The sequence below is a fragment of the Ruditapes philippinarum genome, unplaced genomic scaffold, assembly GCF_026571515.1.
Source record: "Ruditapes philippinarum isolate M1 unplaced genomic scaffold, ASM2657151v2 ctg3322_1_1_1_1, whole genome shotgun sequence".
Lineage (NCBI taxonomy): Eukaryota > Metazoa > Mollusca > Bivalvia > Venerida > Veneridae > Ruditapes > Ruditapes philippinarum.
The window spans coordinates 211,814-218,097 of NW_026859142.1; positions in this window are offsets into that span (position 1 = coordinate 211,814).

Consider the following 6,284-nt stretch of genomic DNA (forward strand, 5'->3'; position numbering starts at 1 on the left):
AATATATATATATATATATATATATATATATATATATATATATATATATATATATATATATATATATATATATATATATATATATATATATATATATATTAAAAATGCTTTCGTTCTGCTTGACAAAACAGACCTAAGATAGCATCTAACTGATTACTCGGTGGACCTATAATTCATTAGAGAATGATAATAAAAATAAAAACGCGCCATCGATAATTACGTGATACGGCACATTTAATGATGGAAGACGATTTTCGGATTTTTGAAACACTATTTATACCTGTTAGATTGGATCCGATCATTTATTTTGGGCTTTGGGTTCGATAAAGCTATTCAATAAAGCTTTTTGATTGTATAATTTTGTCCATACCTTCGCGATCTATTTATTACTTTATAAAAAAAATTTCTGACTCACCATAATTACATCAAAATTTAATGTAATGCGTATGCATAGATAATATTGTTTTTTACTTTTTGCAATTCGAAACGAAGGGTATATTGAAGGGTATATTGCTGTTCAAAAATAAACCAACTGGATGTGTTTAAATTTATCATCTTAACAACATGTTCAATTATTTTTCCTTTTTCAATTGGTGGGAACATGTTGGGTTTTTTTGTTGTTGTTGTTTTGTTTTTTGTTGTTTTTGGGCGAACGTTTCTGTGGCCTTTACCTAGTTAGATTTAACCGTCGCCCGCAAAAACAGTTAAAATGTATGGCTGTTTGATTAACACCATGGATTCTGTGAACATCAATAGATCCATTTCGAATCTGGATATACTTATAATTACAAAAACAAGTATAAAATGGAGATCGAAAACTTACCTACTTTTCTGAAATGTAATTTGGCAAGATCAACTGAAATTTGATGCAAGGTGTATGTAATAGAAACGGTAGGACTTTTCTTTTCCTCCAATAATACGCCAGTTGTAAAAAGATGAAGAGTTTTGCAGAACAAAATATATGTCAAAGAACTTGTGTTAAAACTCTTTTATTAATTTTATATTTAGATCAATAAAGTAATTAAAGTTTAATTAGAGTTTATAGAATCATGTAGAAAGACATTTTTCTTTTTGAACATTAGAAAGTTTGCACTATATATTTCGAAACAGTAGCTCTCTGCTTCAACATAGTCTTAACTTAAGGTTTCACCTAATTAGACATGTTCAATAATAGGATACTTCCCCATTGTGTACTTGCTAAATGTTCCCATTTGGATCATCTTTTTTTCCGGAAGGGAGATTGAATATGTTTTATCATCTAAAACGATAAAGGGATCAGGATATAATGCAGTGCATCAACGATTGGCTATGTTGACCGGTCAACAGTTTATGTGCACAGGATACCAGCGGTTCATTTTTTAAAATATTCTTTTATCCTCTTTTAAACTTTTTTTGCGATTTTTGACGCGCAGACATGCCCACGTCCCCGCGAGGGGTTTGACATTAACGGAATATAGATAGGTAGTTCAATTTAACAGTTGTAAATATGGAATATAAGTATTACAATTCTATATAATGCATTAGATACTTAACCTTTTTTGTTTTGCTTATTTCTATTAAAAAGTCAGTATTTGTCACATATTTTTTAGAAAAAAAAAGAAAATGCTGCTAGTCAGACTTGAATTTACAAATGCTCCCATTTGGACTAAATGTCTGACACATTTTCTTAATAATGATTCTAAATAAAGTTTGTGAGACTTATGTTTCATTTTTGCCTTAAAATGACCTAAAAAAAAGGCTTAAGTCGTATCACTCGAAAACGATGTTGGTGGCCTTAAAATATTGTCATCATGCAAAGTTTAAATAAATGTTGTTATGTAATTTTGCAATTCCCAATGTGTCTATATAAAACCTTAGCATGCGTTCAAAAATACGGAAGTTTAATTTTAAATGAAGCTTTTAAAATGAAAGAACAATTGTATATTGTCATTTAAAACCAATTCATCTATACCTATTATCTAAAGATAAATTAAAAGTTTGATAAACGGTTAAAATTAATATTACAATTTTAATGTTGTATGTAAAACGAATACGAAGATAACTAAGAAATACTTTTATTGTTTATTTAAAGTGATATCATTTCATAGATAACGCTATGTTAAAATTGATATAGATAAATCATTGTGATAATTTGTTTGTTATTATATTTGACTTGTAATATACATTTAACATTGATGATAGCAATATTTTCATGTATTTTGTTGACCCATACCGATACCTTCATATTTATATCTCATTAAGAGAACTAAATAAAGTTAGGATTTCAACAGCTAAATGAAAGGATTTTACGATTATATAATAAACGAACCAATTATTCAACTTCAACTTCGAAATGTTATTGCATTAAACAAACACATGTTTATAGCAAGTACACAATATATAAACACAAACAACAACACAAGTACATGGATTTTTATCAGAAGAGTCTTACGATCATATGAATAAAAAAAACATATCTCATTTGATAAAAGTCAATTTCTGTTTTCAAAAATCATTATTTTTGTTTTACTTATTTTTATAATTACCAATTATTCAGTATTGTAAAACAGACAACACAGTAACAGTAACATGAAGCAAAATCAGGTCTGCATGACAGATGTGAGCAATGTACCTCCTCTAAACAATATGTTTTAAAACAGTACCCAACCATCTTCAAAAGCAGAAAGCAAATAGTATTACAGTAAAAACTCGCTAATGAGACCACTGAAGGGACTTTTGTCTTTTTATTTTGACATAACAAATCACTTTACAAAATAAACTTTTTTTAAATTTTCGGATCTGGTATCAGCAGAAGATTTTTGCATATCATACAGAATTATCTACTATTTACACAAGTGCTAGAAAAAAAGCTTTCTTGCATATCAGACAGGATTATCTACCGTTTACACCGGTGCTAGAAAACTCTTATCTTACACCCCCATGTAGGACAAGTCGCGTGTTTTAAATGACGTCATTGACGCGAGCCTTTTATGAATGAATTGCGTTCTTAGGATGACGTCGCTTAACCGTTATGAATGAAATTGTCAGTTCATACGCTACTATAAGTAAAAAGTGCGTTATGAGAATATCCGTTTTTGTAATTTCTGTTTAAAAATAATTGATATGTTATATGCAAGAAAAAGAATCAAACACCGGCTGTCGGGGTGTAAGACTATAGGAATCTTACACTGGCTGCCGGTACAGACCGGAATATCTAGCTCGAGGGTTACTGTTTAGCGGAAAATCGTTAGAGCCTCGTTACCGCCGTAAACAGTAATCCGCGAGCTAGATATTCCGGTCTGTACCGGCAGCCGGTGTAAGATTCCTATAGTCTTACACCCCGTATGAGATAAGTCGCGTACTTTAAATGACATCATTTCCGCGAACTTTTATTGCTGAATTACGTTCTTCGGATAACGTTATTTTGCCGTTATTAATGAAGTTGTAAACATTCGATAATATCATAAAAAAATAGCTTGTTGAAAAAATGAAAAAGTTGTTTTTCACATTTTCTTTTCAAAACATGCTTAATAAGTAATGTGCAAGAAAATGAATCAAACACCGACTATACTCTAACATACTGGTAACTGTTTACCACTGCAAAAAATGACGCCACTAACATAAACATATGCTACACTACTACAATGCACATTGGATGAGTTCTTCTTAATGTTGGTATGTTCAGAAAATGAATGTGCATGAACATTTGGACATAAATTGTCCATTGATATCTTTGTTGATGACAGAACTTGAGAATCGTCTTCTCGGTAACGATAACAGCGTGCATAAATTTCACCTTTTCGAACAGCGTTTCTATGTCTTGAAAACGGTGAAAATAAGCTTTGTTTGAGATTATCGAAGACTCAGAATCAAAGTAGTGGTCTCTGTTAAAAGAGAATGTTAACGCTTTAATGGTAGGTAATAAGAAAAATTATAAATTTATATATGTTATGTACATAGAATATTCAAATTATTCTATAGTATACGAATCTATATTATTTTAACATAACAACAAAAAGCGCCTAATTATAACTGGCTTTCGAATATACCACTTTTTTAACAGTATTAAAATATTAATTTTCTATTTACAAAACACAAATGTGCTCGATAAGATATAAGAGACGTGTATATATGTGATGTTTTTGGTTTAATTATGTAAAACACTTTTTAAGATCTTAGTCTGAAAGTAAACAGTTCTAAAATCGAATTCGACTGAAAGCATTTTCTGTTTACAATTCGAATAAACATGTGGAAAAACTGACATGCAAAACCGGTCTAGAAAGAATACTAAAATCACAAGTTATAATATTTGGTGTATTAAACATGCTTTATAGAAAGATTTTAACATTCTTTATTGCGAGTTGTATGAAAATTCCTAGCTCGAGCCTTCAGAGTTAAAGGTTATGAAGAAAGTAAATCCCGTGTTAAGGCGAAAATTGGACGGTACATATGTAAACAGATTCAAGCCAGCCAAGACTTGATGCCCTGCATTATATATGTTGATACTTACACGATTTCTAGTCATAAAGAATCTTTATTACCTCCGACAAATTATTGACAAAACTTGGCCCATGTGGTAGAATTCAGTTATATCCAAGCAGTGATTTTCTCAGTTATTAATCTAAACGTGTATATATTCAGATACCAGTATAATAAGGAAAATAGCTATGAATTGTCCTGTTTAAATTGTACCACTTTTATCTCCAGTAAACAAACCACTTGCCCCTTGCCATTGTGTGTTCGAATCCCGACAGGGACTTTGAATTCTTTCATGTGAGCTATCCAGGAACGACGGTGGTTTTACAAAGATGGCGGATGTGCCTGAAATAATGTATGGAACCATCTGAGGTCTTCCTCCACTAGTTAAGCTGGAACGTCATCATATGACTTGTATTGTGTCGGTGTGATGTAAAATCCAATCAACAACCAAGCAATCTCCAGTAAACCTATCCATAACAGTCTATTTAAAGCTGGATGCCTAATTAACGAGACTAACACAAATAAAATTATTGGAGCTCTCGGCATGAAATAATTGAATAAAGACTGGCTGTTTCTGCGTAATATTACGAACTTTCAGTTTTTTACTACATATTCAAGCACCTTTATACGAATTTATCACACAAGTGTTATATAACAAAGAAAGGTTTTTTTTTCACAACTATTTGGTACATATGCATACATAGAAATGCGTTGATATGTCACACGCACACATTATTTTTTCTTGTCCATTGTAATATTACACGCGAAACTCACTGATAGTTTAGTGAAGCAGGTTATGACTGGTTACCTTTTACCTTCTTTATACTTTGATCCGAATTTATTCGTACGCATTTATTTAGTTATTAAAATGTACATACAGAATGTACAAAAGTGAATTCAGGCTTGAAAGTCTTTAGATATTTTACCATCTCATTTAGCTATAATAGTACAATTGCGTTTTAGATGTATAAATGTCTAAAGATGTATATGTCTGTTGAGTCTTGTAGATTTTGTAATATACCCTGAGGATTGAGAGTGTGTAACTTGTGCAATACTTGCTCACTTGGTGATGAATATCAATACCTATCTAACTGTCAAGTCTTTAATACTGAAAGAAGAAAATGTTTTCTGTGTTAATGAATAGCATAGATAAAACTTGCAGTATTCTGTAAAAAAATATAATAGCATTTAAGTAACTGATAGCTTATTTTCATTATGTAACACTTCCGTTTTGATTTATATATGCCATCTTGTACATTAATATATTTTGTTGAATGAATTCTTTTTGTGATATTTCACATTCTATGTATATGTTTGTATATGTGACTGATTCCTATAAGATGCCCAGCATTTTCAATAAACTTTTCAAACTGTTCAGAATTTCAGGAGATATCTTACACACTTATTAGATGCTTTAACACAAATAACAAATTATTATAAAGAAAAAATACGATCTTTATAAAGACATTTGCCAATATTATAACTTGCATTTACATGTATAACTTTAAATTCACACATTACACCTTTTGTCTCCTTTGGCATTACTTACTTTTCGATACCTTTAGCGGTCTTAGGAGGGTTCTGTGTTTGACTCCCGGTCATTTAACCTTTTTGTCTCCTTTGGCATAACCTACTTTGCAACTTACTGAATCTTTCCCCACTTGCAGAATTATTTGCAAATTGGCAAGGTGACACAATGATGACAATACCAATATACCTGTACATCTTTTACAGATATAACAAAATACTGAAGTATTAAAACAGTGATAGAAATACATTAATTAAGTTATATGTAATCAAGTTAAAATTAGTAACTGAATACATCT